Source organism: Catharus ustulatus, chromosome 6 (assembly GCF_009819885.2).
Source record: "Catharus ustulatus isolate bCatUst1 chromosome 6, bCatUst1.pri.v2, whole genome shotgun sequence".
In the NCBI taxonomy this organism is placed as follows: Eukaryota; Metazoa; Chordata; class Aves; order Passeriformes; family Turdidae; genus Catharus; species Catharus ustulatus.
In genome coordinates, this window is record NC_046226.1 from 10,615,924 (window position 1) to 10,632,811 (window position 16,888).

The following is a 16,888-nucleotide window of genomic DNA, read 5'->3' on the forward strand; positions in this document are numbered from 1 at the left end:
GGAGGCTCCTGGCGGCTCTCCAGGAGGGGAGGCAGTGGCAAGGGAATGCTGGGTCACTCCCTAGGACTGTCTGAGGTGATCAGGGAGGGGAGAGGAGGCTGCAGGGAAGGAGGATGAGGGATTTTAACCCACTCTGTTGTGTGACCTGAACTTCCCAAGTGATCCAGCCTCCTTTCTAGCTTTCACCCTAACCTGAGGTTAAAGCGCTTGTGAGGATTTGTGCCACTCTCTGCAGAGGGCTGGGAAGCAGGGTCACACTCAGGATCCTCCTGCAGGATTACCCTGTGGGCAGGGACAGCCCTGCCATTGTGACCAACCTGCCAGTGCCACCATGGAGCTGTGCTATGCATCTCCCATTTGGCCTTTTTTCCAGTGACTCCACCTCTGTGAGCAGGGCAGGATCACTCAGAGGCTCCCTGCACAAAATCCCTCTCCCACTCCCTTTGCATCCAAGGTTTCACTAGGATCCCCTTGGCACAAGGGTTGTGCCACTGCCATGCACACCCATCACCCAGACATGCCAGGCTTGAGATGTGGGCAGGAAGGAGTGTCAAGCTGCTCTGGCTCCTCTGAAAACTGTGCTCCATCACCTCTCCAGCTCTGCTCTGGGCAGAAGGGTTGTGTGATGAGCAACGATTTGTCACCCAAGTCCCCCACACTGCTCGGGGCCAGGGTTTGGCTGGCTGCTTTGAAGTGCTGCTACAGGGGCTTGCCAGCCAGCCCACTCATTTGAGCTACTGTCTCTGAGGGTCACCTTCAGGACTTGATGCTGAGGGCAGTGGAAAGCAGATGCTCCTTAATTATGCTGCAAGGTCTGAGGAAAGACCTGACATTTGCTTCCCTGGTTTATTTAGTGGCTTTGCCAAGGATGTGACAGGGAGTGGAAGGTTTGATAGTGAAAAACACAGGTAATACTCTGAGACATGCTGAGCTCTGTTGGATATCAAATGTGCATGAGGAGAATCAATCCCTAAACTTGTGAGACCTCAGACAAGGCAAACCTTCTGATTGTAAAATTATATAGTAAATTGTGTTGTATTCTTGTCCCTCCCAAGAGGAGCCTGTCAGTGATGGGAAACTCATACGTTAATCCCAATATTAATCAGAATGACTTGGATCCGCCTTTGAGGCTTTCATCTCCAGCACCCAGCTGGAGAGATCCACGGGTGGGGAAAGGGAGGTGTGTGTAACAGACAACATGGCAAAAGCTACCACAGGCTGTTCCCCCCAGCACATCACTGAAGGTTGGAATTTAAGGTTAAAATGCCTGCCTTTACTGGAGCACCCCACGGCCCATGAAGAATAGAGGAGGAGGCACTGGCGAGTGCTGGGGTCTGTGGCTCTGAAGCAAGGAAGGGCTGGGCTGGGTTCCCCCAGTGGTCCTGGGAACACCCGGGCTGGGAAGGGTACAGTCCTGGTGCCATCTAGTGGCACTGGGACATGGAGAGGGCCGTGCCTCCTTTATGTTTATCATTTGCGTTATTATTATAGGGCATTACAGGGAAATACGTCTACGTGACATATCAACTGTGTGGGCTGTGAGTGGCCCCTTACCAGAGTGTGAGACTTGCAGGACAACAAAACACTGGGATCTCAAATCTGCTGTAAAGTAGGATGCACAGAGCACTTAAATGTGCCTGCCTGCCAGATAACCAGCAGGTTTATGGGAAGATTGTGAAAGACAGGGATGAGCAGGATAGGTGGGATGTCCTTTACAGAAAGAGCTGGAGCTTGTGAGTGTGGAGAGGAGACGTTGAGAGGCAGTGCTGCAGAGCCAGGACCCAAAGACCTGATCTATTCCTACTTCTCAGCAGCTGGACTTCCTGCTGTGGTAAAGGGCTTTAGGATAAGGTTTTAGTCGGCTTAATCTGACCTAAGGCCATATGGCAAGAAAATGGGTTTCTGCCCTCACCCCTGGGTGCCTCCCCACCATCATATGGCTCCACTGACAGCAAATTAGCAGCCAAAATAAATAATCCTGTATGGGTTTGCCTCTCCTATTTGCTTTTCAGGAGCCCTGGTTCCATCTCTCCGAGCTTCAACTGCCAGCTCCACATCTTCTAACTCTCCTATCTCCTGTTGCTATCCTGGTTTTCAGCAGTCCTCTCCAAGCTGCCCCCTTGCATGCTCCAGGGGCTGTGGTTGCCTGTCCTGTCCTGTCCAACTTGGCTCACATGGCCTCACACAGTATGGGATCGTGGCATATTGCCTCAACTGTTCTAAAAGGGGTGCCAGTCTGCCAGCAGTTTAAAAAATGGACTGAGTTTAAAGCAGCTGCTGGGAAAATCCCTGTGTTTCAGTTTCTGCAAGAGCAGACTGTCTGGAGCTGTTTGTTATATTATATACCCTTGCAGGGTGTTGGAAAAATTGTTTAGCCAATCTTGGTTCACAGACGAGTATTAGATTTCTTTTTTCACTGGATTCTACCCTCTTAACTTCTCCACAGTGATCTTTTGTGCCTGACAGAATGGGCTTGTGCTATGAGGAATGATGTCATTTTATTCCCTTCCAGGCTGCCCAGTGCTGAGAAAGTTTCAAATTTTCATTCCCAGATGCTTGCTGCAGCTCCTGCTGATGGTGCCATGGTCCATGACCCATTTTGCCAATGTCTGCTGGGATCTCACCCAGCATGATCCAAACTTTGGAAAGAAAGGAGGGTCTGTGAAAGGGAAGGATTAACCCAAACGGAGATGTTGCCCGGGAAGAAGCTGGGGTAGATGCTAAATATGAGTTTTTCAGGGCGAGCTCTGTGGGAGAAGGGGGAGAGCCCTGCAGAGCACAGGCTGAGGGGTGACCCTTGGCTGTGCAGGCCCCTGGCAGAGGGCCGCGCTCAGGGCAGCCCCCAGCCCTGCCCTGCCTGTGTCACCTCGCCGCTCCCCAGCGAGGGGCTCTGAGTGCCCTGCCTGTGTCACCTCGCCGCTCCTCAGCGAGGGGCTCTGAGCGCCCCGGCCCCAAGCTGCGGGCCCCGGGATGCCTTGTCCTGCTGGGATCCGCCACTAGATGGGAGCAAAACCTGCGGGAACAGCGGGGCCCCGCGAGGAGCGCGGATGCCCTCAGGGCTGGCACGGGACAGTTTCTCCTTCCAGACACGGGCCCAGCGCCAGCGCCGCCTGTGCCCCATTGGCAGCTGATGTTCCTGGGCCCTGTCCCACCGATTTTCAGCTTAACAACTCAGGACAGCGGAGCTGGGCTGACCTGCGGAGACAAATCTGCCTCAGACCATCGTGAGTCCTGTCCTAACTCCCAGCTGGGCCCTGGGGTGGCTCCCCGGTCCCTCAGCCTGGGGGGTTTCCTTCTCCTGTCATGTTTACACTTAGTCCTCACATAAAATTCCCACCAATTTACTTGTCTTCCTCCAGGGATGTCAGCCCTGGCAAAAGTGCTGTGCCCATCCCTGCTTTGCCTCCATCCCTGCCATGGGGAAAGCCCTGCATTGAGCCAGGTTCCCCTGCCTCAATGGGGTTTGCTCACCCCGGGCTGCTGCAGCTGTCCTGGCTGTCCCTGGCTCAGCCCTGTGCTCAGAGCACAGCAGGTGTCCTGGGGAGTCCTGTGGCAGGAGTTTGTGCTGCAAGGGGAGAATGCCATGAGGAACAGGATGCACTGTGTCATAGCTCAAACCTGTGGTGGTTTCTTTATAAAGGTTGTCCTGGGCTAGTGGGGATGAGCCTCTTGCTGTTTCATGTCCTGCATGGTCACTGCCCTGTTTGCAGCACTTGCTTGGCTTCTTCTTAAACCAAACAAGCCCAGGCTGATGGAGATCAGGCCGCAAGACCATAATCAAAAATAGTCATGCCTGAAATGTTTTTCCCAAGAGTGTGTGATACCCACACGGACAGGGATTACTGTGGGCACAGTGGGGAATGTCTCTGCACACCCAACACTTGCTACAGGGAGGGAGGAGAGCTGGCAGTGACTGCAGGAGCCAGGTGTCCATGTCCTGTGAGGCACTGAGGCTCAAGAAACAGAGCTTCCCTACAGCTTACCTAAAAAACATGACCCTGGAGGAATGTGGAGCTGCCAGCAAACCTTGGGCATTCCCAACATAGGAGGAAGAGTTGAGTGAGTGGTTTTCTGAGACTGATTAGGGAAGAACTGCAATCAGATCACCAGGGCCTGGTGTCAAAGGCATTGTGGAGCTGAATTTCCCTGAAGACTGCTTTGCCTTCCCTGCTTTGCACACCCTGCTTTGCTTATCCTGCTTTGCTTTGCCTTCCCTTCCCACTACTGCATTTCTTTCTAGAAGCAATTTTTACTTCTTTGAGGGCCAACATCTTGTCTAGGCCTTCTTTCTTTTCTAAATCAAGCTGTGTTGGTTCCTTCAGTGCTTTCTCAGACTTCACCTTTCTGGTCTGTCAGTCATTCTACCTTTTGCCTTTTGGATTCTGGGATGCCAAGAGTGGACACTGCACAGTAGCCAAGATCTGGCAATAACAGCTGGAGTAGGGGGTGTTTCTTTCTGTCTTGTCCTGGTGTCACTCCTTTTTGCATTTCCCAGCTGGAGGCTTCCCTTTTCACAGCAATGTGCTGACACAGCCCATTCATGACCTGTCATTACTCCGCAGTGTTTGAATTTTTGCAGTTATTACTGAATGGGCAATTTCCTCCCTGCGTTTGTATAGTCATTTACTTCTGTTGCATTGCCATATGCTGTTCTTGTAGTGTTTGAACTGCATCCTATTGGTTTTTTAATGTTCCTGGATAATTCTGAGACCAGATTCTGTCCCCCTTTCCTGGTCACTGTGCTTGCGGTTCCTGGACCTCTTGTAAACATTCTCTGCATTTCAGCATTCAAATCATTAATGAGTCTGGCTCCTGTGGACTTGCACTCAATACCCCCTGCAGTTTTTGCTCTGATCATGGATTTCTATACAGTTTTGTCTGCTTCCCAGAAGAGCAGACCCCCAGCACAAGTTCTGCATGCCCAGAGGTGTGGTGCTTCCCAGCACTGTGCCAAGCCACAGTCAGCCCTCACTTATTTACATGAATGGTACTTGTGACAGCTTTAAAAATCGTATTAAAGTAACAGTCCCAACCATCCCACCTGACCATGAACAAGAACTTCTTTACTGTGAGGGTGACTAAGCACTGATTTTCAAAAGGAGCTTGGATGCAATCCTGAGTAACATGGCCCAGGGGACCCTGCTTGAGCAGGCAGATTGGACTGGATAATCTTCATGGTGCCTTCCAATATTACCCATTCCATAATTCTGCAATCCACAGCTGATGTGCTTTCAGGGAAATGAAACTCCTGCCCTGGAGGGAAAGCAAATAGGTTTAGGCAGAACAAATTTGATTTAAAACAGTCTTGGTGTATTGTCTTGGTATCATTCTCATGCTGAAAACTCTTTAATTCTACTGATATTTTTCTAGGAAATGTCCTTTAAGATCAGCATTGCTTGCTCTTGCCCAGGGAGCCACCTCCCTCTTGGCCATTGAGGATACCTACAGGAGGGTTTTTCCAAATATGCTGTGCTGGGATGAGTTGGGTGGATGAAATCCAGCTCTGGAAACCTCTGGTTTATTTAGGCTGCAATGGGTTCACATTTGTTAGTGTTATCTTATTTCATTTATTTTTTGGCAGCGTCATAGCCCCTTCTGTATATGTGACCTCCCCTGTGCTAGTGCAGCTCCTGGGGACTGGGCAAGTGGTGAGGTGGATGACAGAGGTTGCTTAAGCCAAGGCTGCTGCTGGAGTAGATGCACCTCTGTGCTCTTAAAATTGTGTTCCAGTGGTGTTTCTCGTGCCTCAGTACTGGCATCTGTGCTTCAGATTTCCAGTTGCTCCCCAGATGCTTGTGTCATAATTTTACATTAATCTCCTGGAATTTGAATAGCTTGTTTTCTTTATGTAATTCCTTCTTGAACTTCAAGGGATTAAGGAATTTATGATTCAGCTGAATTCCCAACATGCTGCACATCCTCCTACCGCACTGGGAGGTTTCTTCATGCCTTTAATATTACATCCTGAGGAGCTGCCTGCTCCTCTAAATTCCTCTTTCGTCTTAGACCAACCTGCCCCAGGGTCTTCCCTGTTTTATCTGTGTCTGTAATCTACCCTCACTTCATTTTTCCAGTTCCTTTTGTCCTGAGAATCGACATTTCTCTGGTCTTCGCGTATCTGGCCCTGTTTTCCTCTGCCCAGAGCTGGATCCTTCCTCCCACCCATGAAGAGGGGGATCAGAAAAGCAGTACTGAGCCCTGTGTACTCAGTGCAGGGGTGAAAAGCACTTCCCAGGGCATCCGTGGAGGCTCTGGCTCACAAGGGCCGCCCTTAGAGTTGAAGCAGGGCAGCCCCCCGGTACGGCTAAATTGAGCTTCCCTGGGAGGAGTGGGGGGACAACAGCAGAGTGGGGGACCCTGGAAGGAAAGCGTGGTCTCTCCAAAACATCAAACTGGGGGATATAATTGGTCTGAGGAGGAGGATAGCACAGAGGCTGAGGGTAGCCATGTCTCACCCACATGGGTGCCTCCAATGCTGACAGGCTCTGCCCAGCACAGGGATGTTTTGGGAATGGGAACTCTCCTGAATGGGTGAACTCCAGATAAACCACATCTGCAGCTGAGCTTCTGGCTGAAAAGTCTGCAGGATCCTGCCCTGAGGACACTAAGGCACATGGCCCTGGGTATAGCTGTCACACATCAACGCTGTGCCTCAGTTTCCATTCTAAAGCTGCAGTGCTGCTGCTGCTGCATGTCCTGCCATGTTTTGTCAGGTGTGTCCCCACTGTGGGAAAGTGAAGGGGGTTTGTCTGTCCTGTCTCACTGCAAGGCCCTGCAGGCACACCTGAGCTGGTGTTTGGCTCATTTGTGCCCTGGTTTTCAGCAGAGTTTGAGCTGCCAAATCCCTGGGGTTGAGGTTTGTTTTGAGCTGTCCCTCTCCAATAGCAGCGTAATGCTGGGGCTTTACTGAAGGGCTGGAAGGATACAGGAAAAGAAGCGATTCTGGTAAATCACGTGTCTCAAGGATTTTGAAACTGTCCAGGCTGCCAGACATGACACAAGCTCAGATTTCAGCGTGCTTTAAGCACCATGTCAAAGCAGGGCTGTAGCTACCAACAAAGGCAGAGCGTGGCCTGAGTAATTTAGTTGGAAAATCCAGATGCCAGTTCCTTCATTTGTGGACAAATGACAGAACACTGCACTGGAGGAACAGCACTCTGAGTTCATCTAGATGCCATTTGATTTCTATTTTCATAAAAACAGAGATGTTTATGTTAGCCTCAAACGTTTTGCACAATGCTGGGCTGCTGTGGTTTCAGCACTGATGAAATTTCCCTTTCACCTCAGATATGATGCAGATTGGGTGCCTCTCTCCCGGCCATAAGTAGGGGCTGAGGATAATTCCTGTGCTGGCCAGGTTCTCCTGGAACTGCCAGGCTCTGCCAGCACAGGCAGGGCAGCACTGCTGTGCCACTGAGGTGCTGAGACTTCGATACCAAAAGCAAAGACTGTTCCCCAGCCTGGGCTGGCATCGCCAGCATCTCCCTCAGGGCTGTGCTTGGAGCTGATGTCAGGGGGCTTGGACACAAGGCCTGTCCTCTGACAGGCACTGGAAAGGCACTGTTGTTGGCCAGAAGGATCTCCAGTGAAGTCTCCACTCCATGCCTGCATGCAGGAGAGACATGTCCCAGTAATGGATGTGTGGTCAGAAGAGGGTTCAGTGGGTGGGTCTAGACCATGAACAGAGGTTGCAAAGCTGGGTTTCCTTAACCTGGCAAAAGGGAAGATAAAAGACAATTTGACAGCAACATGAAGGGTGGTTATGATGGTGACAGGGTCAAAATTTTCTCAGTCTCAGCAGGTGATACCAAGGGAAAATGGGAACAGTTAAGAAAATTCAGGTTCAACAGCAAGGAGAAACTTCTTCCCCAGGAGAGGATTCAGCCCAGAGAGGTGGCAGACTTGCTGCCTGAAGGTTGTTCCAGACTTCTCCAGGCAAAACCACAGGATGACCTGAGCTAGTATTGGCAGTGGTCCTGCTTTAAATGGGAAGGGGGAGTGGAGCCTCCAGAGCCCCCTTCCAGCAGTGGTGTCATCCTGTGAGCCCCATGGCCAGGCCAAACTGACTTACAGCTTGTGTGAGTGCTTATGTGAAATGGAATATCACTTCTCACCTGCCTGAAAATAAACAGGAGGTGAGAGCTGTGTGGGCTTTGGCAAGTTTCTTCCCAAGCAGGGTGCACAGGGAGGTGGATGGAACAGAGGCCTAGGGTGAAGGACACATCTGTAATTTTGTAACATTGACCTCTTGTACTAAGAGAAAGAGAAAACAAAGAGGGAACACAGACTAGAGGGGTCTGCATCTCCTCAAAGGCAGGAGTCTCTTTCTTCACCCTACACCATGTAGGACAGACAAAGTCCCTACCAGGGTCCAGATAAGAGCAGAATAGAAGGACAGGAATTTCCTTGTGTCACTGAATGGCCCTCCCCAGTCTGAAGCATGCTGGCATTTAGGACCTACATTTTTGTATCGCTTCCTGGAAAGCAAGGCCTCTCAAGAGGCTGTGGGAAGGCTGGAATTTCCCACAAGGCCTTGTTTTCTCGAGTCATTGAACTAAGAAGTGGTGCTTGCTCAGGATGTTTGTTCTTGTTGATGTGACTGAAGAATAAACACACGTCCCAGCTGCATACAAGGACATTAGGCAGGGGTTCAGGCTTCCATTAGTCCAGGGCAAAAAGATTTGAGAGTTTTTTATGAGGCAAAGTCAACTGGAATTTTTCCTACTGGGCGGCAAAAAGTAAGAGAACAGAAGACCGTTTTTGTTAAAAATATGAGAAGACTGATTTGCCAGTGTGACTTCTCACACTGCTTTTGGAATTGAAAATGAGGTTTGGCAATGAGGGTGACCTTTCACGTCACTCACTGCTTCTATTGAATCTCTGGGCACTACACCAAAATTATGAAAGTAAACACAAATTTCAGATAGTATGGAGCCAAATGATCCCATCTGCAAACCTCAAATATCTGGGGCGTCTGGGAGTGGGTGCAGGATGGCAGCATGGCTCAAGTCAAACATCTCTCCACCCCAGCATCCTCCCCATGCCAGTGTCAAGAATAGATACCCAGAGATAGCTGGAGAGGTGGGACAGGCACAATCTACCCTCTCCTACTCTCCCATACCCCAACATTTTTCAGCTTACACATTTCCTGAGCCAGAGCAGTGTCTGTATTTGAGAGCCCTCAATGTTGTTTTGTTCCTCCTGTTCTTTCTCCATCCCTGGCTGTTTCCTGCTTTCAACTGAGCTTTTAGAAACCACAGCATCCTGCAGCAGGAGCTGCTGCAGCCTAATTACACCTTATGCAAAAAAAGCTTCAGTTTTCTGTTTTTGGGTTGTGCACCTACTGTCTTCATCTGATACCTCTTGTGTGGGAAGAGAGAGTTTTCCTCTCTCCACCCTATTTAGTCTTCCACTATTCTGCAGATTCCCATCCTCAATTGGCCCATTTCTAGCTGGAAGAGTCCTGTTCTGCTCATCCAGAAGCTCTGCCATGTCTCTGCTCTGGACTTTCTCCTCTGCTATCACCTCTTCAAGATGGAGGCACTCAAACAGCACAATTTTTGAGCTGGGGCTGTCACAAGTTTTTGTTAAGACATGATTTTCTGCTCCAGATTTGTTCACTTTCCCTCCCTCTCTTAGTAGCTCCTAATATTTAATTTGAGGTTTCTTCTCTCTTCCTTGCATTAGGTAACATTTCTAAAGAGCTATAAATGTTACCTAATGCCCAGGGTCTCATTTGGCTTCCCTGTTTTGTATGTAAAACAAGAATTTGCTTCCCTTTACATAATCTCCTCTGCCAGTTGAACACCTGTTTGCTGAGCATCATAAGGTCACCTTTACTGCCATGAGCCCTTTGGTGTCATCTGCAGCAGCTGTCACCTGCCTGTCCACCTTGCTCAGGTTTCTGCAGATATCCCAGCACAACCCTGTGTAGAAGAACAGTCCTCCAACATGAAAATTGTGCCCTATTTCCCATCCTTGCTCTGTTACTTGTCCTTCTGAGAACCTCTCACTTACCTATTGCTTGCCAGTTTCTCTTTGAGCCTGTGGCAAGAACTTTCCTTTTGGAAGCCTCAGTAGGCTGCAGCCTCTACTCTGTGCTCCCTTGCTGCTTCCACAGCATCCCTGGGGGTTGCTGAGGTGCCAAGCTGGGCTAGTTCTTCCCTGGTGAATCACCATGAGACAGGCCAGAAAGGTGCCTGCCAGGTGCTGGTGACACAGGACTCCAGACTCTGTGGGTGTCTTCCAGCTTATCTGAAGGCATCCAAGGCCTGCTCTTGCTGCAGGGTCTGTGCCTGCCACCCTGCAGACCCTGATCCAGAGGCAGCTTGCTGGTCCCTGCTCCAGTGAAGGACACTTCCTGGGTATGGAGCCACACTGCATCAGGGATACTGATGTTTGTGCTCCTCCAAGGCTCACCCAACAGGTTTACACCCTTCCCACTTGAATCTGCTGCAAAAGGAGACAGATCTGCCAGGTTTCCTAAGTCTTTGACACCTGTCTGTCCAAGCATATCACATGCTCCTTCTCCTTCCACACATTACATTTGAGCATTGCATCTTAGGGCAGATGGTTCCCTCTTTCTTGTCCCCAGTGTTTTGAATTTTGTGGGAGATGGGGACTTGCTGGTGCAGCTGCTGCTTTACACCAGAGAGGTCCCAGATGTGGTCTGGAGGACAGCCCATGTGGAGAGCCCACAACACTCATGACAATGGCATGCCTCCTTCCTTCTGAGGAACATGGAGGTTGTTAACTCAGTTTCACGCAGATAGGCTTTGAAGCTAAAGCTGTGAGTAGAGTGAGGGTCCCCAGCTTTAGATCCTGTAGCTGCCTTTTTTTTTTTCTTTTTCAAATTCAGAAATAGATATGTGAGGGGAGCATTGTGGCAGAGGGTGTCTGTCAAAATGACACATGGATGATAGCTGAGGAAAACATGATTTTCTGGGGTTACTTAATGGTACAAACAGTAACTTTTGTTGTGGTGGGGAAATGACCCATTTGTGAGTGGGAGGGATTTCACATATTTGGGTCTGCTGTTCATGTGACAGTCACCCTCTCTTGATGTGTCCCATGTGGGGCTGGCCCCTGCTGTTGGCTTACAGCAGTGCAAAGTCCATGGGTTCCAGGGAAGCCTTCCAGAGTGAGATGCAGACAACTTTGAATATAGAAAAGTGATTTAAATTGCCAGATTTTCAGGAGAAATGTAGAGTTTCTTTATGTGGGTCCTGAGGCCCTGAGCAATTTTCACACAGATTCCATCATGCATCTGGTCAGGGATGATGATAGAGGTGCTGGGAGGAGAGGAGGTGAACAAAAGTGGTGGCAATGTATGATAACAGCATTGTCTGATGAGAGTCCTGGAATGGCTGTGGTCCAGAGCAGCTGAAACCATCCATGAAGTGTAATTGGAGTGGTTTGCACTATTCATGAGCTGTCCATTCCTCATGTGCCCTGCTGTCCCTGCCACATCAGTTTTGCAACAGTTGAAGAAAAAAAAGCAAACAAAACCCTGCTATTCATGGTGGTCAGGGAAGGAATGTGAGACCCAGAATTCCACAGGAGTACTCTCTGCCATGTCCATGCCCCAGCAGCATGCAACACTGGGACTTTCCAAGTCACATCTTGCATCTCCTCGCTGGCACCTTTTGCATCACAATGCTCCAAGTGTTTCACAGTAGATGTTGGGAGGGAGGGTGATGGGAGAGTTTGCTCTATTTCTAAACTCATTGCCTTAGCCTGGCTGAAAACCTAAGCTGGTCTGGTGGCCAAGAGTGCCCGGGGACCTTTGGGCCTGGGCTCAAAATACAGCTGTGAGACCACAACATGTTCCAGGGCCAGCCACATCTGTGTTTCATATCCTGCTCCATAAAATGCAGAACAGCCCCTTTTCCCAGTACAGAGAGAGAATAAACACTCATCACTGAGCTCTGATCCAGGGCACAAGGGACCATCTAAATAATAGAGATGGTTGGTCCAAGGAGGGACGAGGGAAAAGAACCTCTTCTCCCACTGAAACAGCAGTGGGGCTTGAGTTGGTGGGAGCAGAGTGTGACTTCTGCAGGGCTATTACTGTGCATCTGGTCTGAAAAAAAAAAATGTAGGCCACTTCTTGAAGAATTGCTTGGCTTGATTCCATTTACATTAGAGCTGAAGCATGTTTCAGTGGTAGCAGGCAAATGCTTTGCACTGGAGTTATAAAGCAGGCAGCACCTTGTAGTAAAGATTTTTAAGGCCAGTCCTGTCCAGATTATCTATGTGCTTATATCTATGCAGAAAAACGTCACAGCTGAGACAGCTAGGGCTGGCAACACCATCAGCCCTTTCACTGGCATTACTTACACAATGTACATATTTTCATCTTCAGTCCTTATTCTCATACAACTCTGAACTCAACACATTTTCTTCTACAGACCTTTTTCTTATACAACACCATTTCTTTTTCTTATAAACTTCTCTGTTAGTTCTGTACAACTGTCTCCTTATCTCATAGGCCTCTCTGTTAATTGACTCCATTCTCTAATTAGCAGTATACACAGATTCCACTTCTTATGGACAATTTCACATATCTTTTGTTCCTTCTGTCTTTCTGCATGACTGGCTACCCCAAGCTGGCACTGTCCTGGCTGCCTAGCGCCAGACCATCCCTCACATTACATTATCTTACCTTATCTGGCCCTTACACAGCCACATGTCCCTTAGCTCCTCACAGCACAGCCAGCAGCCTTCTGATCTCTGCATCTCCAACTTCAAGTGCCTGTATGTCTGATGGAAAGCTGACCTACTCCTTAATATCCTTGAGACTGGCTGGGCACAGATGTTACTTCTTTGGCAATCAGTACAGCTGCAGGTTACCGGGGAAAATACCCTCCTGCACTACCCTGGCTCTCCACATCACTCCTGTAGCTAAAACCAAGTATAGGTATAGAAATATGGATTGTATTATATTGAGCCAACTTGCAGGTCTTAGGCTGAACTATACAGACTATTTGCATCTGATTTCTCCCAGCCATTGTTAAGGAGACTTGAGATTGCTCAAAGTCCTCTTGCCAATGTTTTCTTGTAATGAGGGACAAGTTAAAGCAAACAAACTCAAAGTGAAGCAAACAATTCAACTGTGTGGAGGAAAGCCAATAAAAATAATGCATATGTCCTTATTTTTGGCTTGATGTGGGCTGACCCATTGGACACACATTGTGATGTCAGCTGGACCAGAACATGATGATATATGTGTGTATTGCTCTGCTTGTGCTAAGAAAGATGGCTTGGCTGGGGCCCAGAATGGCCTCTTCCCCACAGAGATACAGGCTAGAGAGCATGTTGGACAGGAAAGGAAAGTGAGAGAGCACAGGAAACATGAGACCAAGGGCTGAGAGGGCATGTGCATTCCTGGGCTGATGAAATTGCCATCTGTCTTGGTTCTCTGCAGGGTAAACACAGCACCCATGATGCCAAGGAGGCTGAGGACAGCAATTATGCAGCTGCTGGTCTGAGGGATGTTCAGCTGCCATGGGCTCCCTGTGCACCTCTGAGCTCTGTTTGGCCATTATGATCTCTCTAGGTAGCTCTTGGGAGGAGTTTTTAGACAAATGTTCAATTGCTGCCTGGGCTCCCACTGCAGAGATCTCCTCCTCTTCACAGCTGAGAAGCCACAATGGGGATTTCAAAAGTTCACACCACTGATGAATTATCTGTTTCCTCCATGTGATAAATGAGAAAGTTTGGTTTGCTTTCCAAGCTACCAGGTCCCCTCTGGGACCAACACAGTGTCCGTGACACTGGCTTCAAGAGGCAGCTTGGGGCTCACATTTTCTTGCAGTGAGCTGAAAACCTCAACAGGGCAGTTTCCAAGGTGCCCATGACCAGCTCTCCATGCTGCACAAACACAGTTCATTCCTCTGTTTCCTTTCCTTCTTGACTTAGGTGGGTTGTTGTCAGAGGTAAGCAAGGTAGCAACATCCATCAGGCGCCTGTGGGGATGGAGGCTGCTGAGCTCCATGATCTCCAGTCCATCAGCTGATCCTGTGCCTGCAGGCTTAATGCCCACTGGGAGTGGTTCCTTGGGACTCCAACAGACACAGCTCAGCATATTTCTGGCTTGGTGTAAGTCAGGGACATTTCTGCCCCAGCATTGTGAAGTGCATGTGAACACTCTCTGGTTCTGTGCTCATCTCCTTCCTGCCCCCCCTTCAACTGATCTTCATAATGTGAAGCATTCAGACTGTTTAGTCTGGCTATAAGAAGTGATAAGTGATGCTTGATGACCTTCATTAGTGGCATTATTTTAATTCAACTGCATGAAGGAGAGATGAGAGAGCAGTCCTATGCTGAGAAGCATGTCTCTGCTTTAAAGAAAATATTTTGATCTGGGTAGATGGCAGCTAAAATCAGGGCTAGGAAAGAGTTCTGGCCAAGCAGCTCAAGAAAGGCCTGTGTATTCTGGATGCTGTGACTGAAAGCAAGGTGATTTTAGGATGAGATGCTGTTTGTGGGACTGATTACTTACAGATTGGTGAAGGTGTATCTGCAGGGCTGTGGTTCCTGTGGCACAGGAGGGCAGGGTAGGGCACTCCTTGCTCCATGTTCTCCTGCTATGTAGCTCAATTTTCGCTTGTCACACGCTGTTACCTGAATTTTCACCCTCAATAGAATTCTGGACTCAGACTGGTTTCTGTGTGCAGCACAGCTGTACTGACAGCACTGAAGCTTTGCAGGTTGGTGAAGAAATCCTTTCTGGAAAAAGAAACCTCTGCATCTTGTTGTGGAAACACCACACCATTTCTTGCCATGCTTGGTACTATATAGGGGGAAGGAAATAACCCATTCTCCTCTTGTATTTTTCCAAGAGAAACGAAAATGCATTACAGAGAACAGAAACACAGGAGAGTCAGATGGTCTGAACATTGGCAACATATCATCTGTCACTGACGGTGCTCATGTGAGCTCTGGCAGCCGTTGCCTTGCCTACAGTTCAAGGGAAAATGAGTATATGCTTCCAGCTGATTGCATCACTGCCAAATATAGACCCACACATCCTAGGCTTGTCATCATCTGACCTTGAAGACTGTGTCATCCTGGCTTTCACTAACAGTTCTGGTGTCCCTCCTGTGGCTCTGTCTGTGTCCAGACACTGGCCCCCAGCTCATGCTGCATGCTGGAGACCCACATCCAGGCCCCCAGGAGATATGTTTGCTGACCTCATGTCATGCCCTTGGCTAGGAGTATCTGGGGGAGCTGGACCACTGTGTTACAGTGCTTCAGCCTGAGTGTGGTTTTGTTGTTTCTTTGGAGATGGAATGTCATGGTTGGTTTGGGATAGCCCATTGCTGCCCAGTCACCTCATGCTGCAGTCACCCCACTCTGCAGTCACCCAAGCCAGGTGAAAGTCAGAACACAAGCACAGCCAGGTGTTCATAATCTCTAGTTGTACCTGAGAACTCCATGGCTTGTAGTAATGAGAGATGGAACTGAAGCTACAGAAGGCATGCCAGAGTCACAACCTGCATTAATGGTCCACCAGAGAGGCTTCCTGCCTCTTCCTGCTCCTGCGCTGTGGTTTGTGGCCATCGGAAACCTCTGGCAGAGGCAGAGTTTTGCTCAGAGACCAGTTCTGGGTTCCCTTCCTGGTGTTGGTGCTAGGTCACCCTTCCCTTCCACAGCACAGCCATCCTTCTCTGATGTCCTCCCAGGATGTCCAGACATGTAACACCTTTCTCCTGGGAAGCTCTTCCTGTTCCCTCCTTATCAAGGAGATGAACCAACCAGATTGCAGTGCTGTTTTTTATCCATTTTACACAAGTAGGCAGAGACTTCCCTCCTGCAATATCTGTCTGACAAACAGCTCTGCTGCTAGGAGAGGTGACATTACCCCTGGCCCTGGTGACTTCTCAGCCTGTCCTAAAGAAGAGCACCTCTTGCACCAGACCTCACAGGCTGCCCCAATGACACACAGGTGAGACACCTAAAAAACTGATCACGTAGCTCATCACTGGCTCAAGAGAGGAGCCAACTCAGCCTCTGAGTGATGGGCATCCAACTTGTCCTTTTGGGCATACCCTGCCCATATTTGTACAGCAAAAGCTTCAGAATGCAGAGAATTCAGAATTTCAGGACTGCCCACTTGGCAGTCCTGAATACTGGAAGTAGCAATAGTAGAAATTGCAAGATGATAGTTTGTTTTCTGGTTTTTGAGTAATTTTTTTACATGAGGCAGGAGCTGCACATCAGGAACATTGAGGTTCTTAATGGCTTATGGACCTGGACAGGACAGAAAAGTCTTCTGCATGTTGTTTGCATTTCTGTCATAATAAGTTAAAGCTCCTACAACACTGTGAGCTCAATGGCCTGAATTTTCTGGTATTTTCCTTGCAGACAAAGAAGAAATATGACCAAAACCCATGCTGGGACTCATCTAAGCCCACTCTGTGGCAGAGCATGGGAAGAGAAAGGGGATTTCACACAGCACAACCAGCTTTTGGGTCCCAGACTTCACAGTCTGAGTTGCCAAATAAAATATCTGATTTGCCCACTTTCTGTGGAGGAAAAGTGTTGAATTTCCAGAAAACTGTTCTTTGAAGGGCTGAAACTGGGCAAAAGGCTGGATACAGAGTGGCTACCAGAAAAACAGTTGTTATGGCACTAGCATCTCTGTGGGGGCACTGTGTGTATGTGTGATGCACAAGCCTTTGACTAAGATATTATCTATGTATTCATCACAACTCCAGTTACCTGCTCTCAAAACCCTATAGATTGTATTGCTTCCATTTCTGCCTGGAAAGCACTCCTACAGAGGATATTTCTGTGTCTAGAGGGGAAAACAGATTGCAGAAATCTGCTGTGTGTTGATTCTCTTCATGATAATTTGCACATGTTAGCATGGAAGCATTGCTTA